The sequence below is a fragment of the Rhagoletis pomonella genome, unplaced genomic scaffold (genome assembly GCF_013731165.1).
Source record: "Rhagoletis pomonella isolate Grant_MI unplaced genomic scaffold, Rhpom_1.0 Rhpom_scaffold_00007, whole genome shotgun sequence".
NCBI lineage: Eukaryota > Metazoa > Arthropoda > Insecta > Diptera > Tephritidae > Rhagoletis > Rhagoletis pomonella.
This window is the reverse complement of record NW_023458561.1, coordinates 56,500,309-56,501,010: the sequence shown is the minus strand read 5'-3', so window position 1 is coordinate 56,501,010 and position 702 is coordinate 56,500,309.

The window sequence follows — 702 nt, the reverse complement described above, 5'->3', positions numbered from 1 at the left end:
TTTCATTTCGTACCTCGAGCAGGCCCGTATTTTGACAAAAACCACTTGTCTCGAGTTAGACGTTTTTCTTTTTAAAGCAATATTTCATTGGATTCCAAAACATTATTTTGACGTTTAACTAGCCAAATGGGTAATTTAAGATTCCCCTTATATATGTAGTAGCTTGTTGATGTTAGCTGTTAGTTGCGACCTGTTGAACTTCCGCGGGCGCATCGCAGAAAGCTTTTTAACTACAAACCATACCTTGTCAAGGGATGACAGAAATTTGTTTCATATGCCTTATGCAAAAAAACTTAAAACTCATAATTTCTTCAGAAAATTGCTTTCGTAATGTAAACCACCCTTAATTCAAACAAGTAATTTTTAGCAAAAAAAAACCGACTTCAACTCTCATATAAAAAAAATATATATATATATCTCATGATCCACTGATCGGATCTTAACCAGATTAGTATGGGCCCACCTCTGAGACACTACCTTTCCGATGCAAAAAGAATTGTCGAAATCGGTTGACGTGGTCCAAAGTTATGCGGAAAAAAAAAAAAAAGATTCCGACGAACTGATAACCTCCTCCTTTTTTGGAAGTCGGTTAAAAAGAGGTGCATACCAAGTAGCTCAGTTGGCCCTCTTTAGCTCACAACAATATGTCTGTGATATTTAATAAGGATTAGAAGCATGTGCCACTGTTCAGTAGTGTAGGGT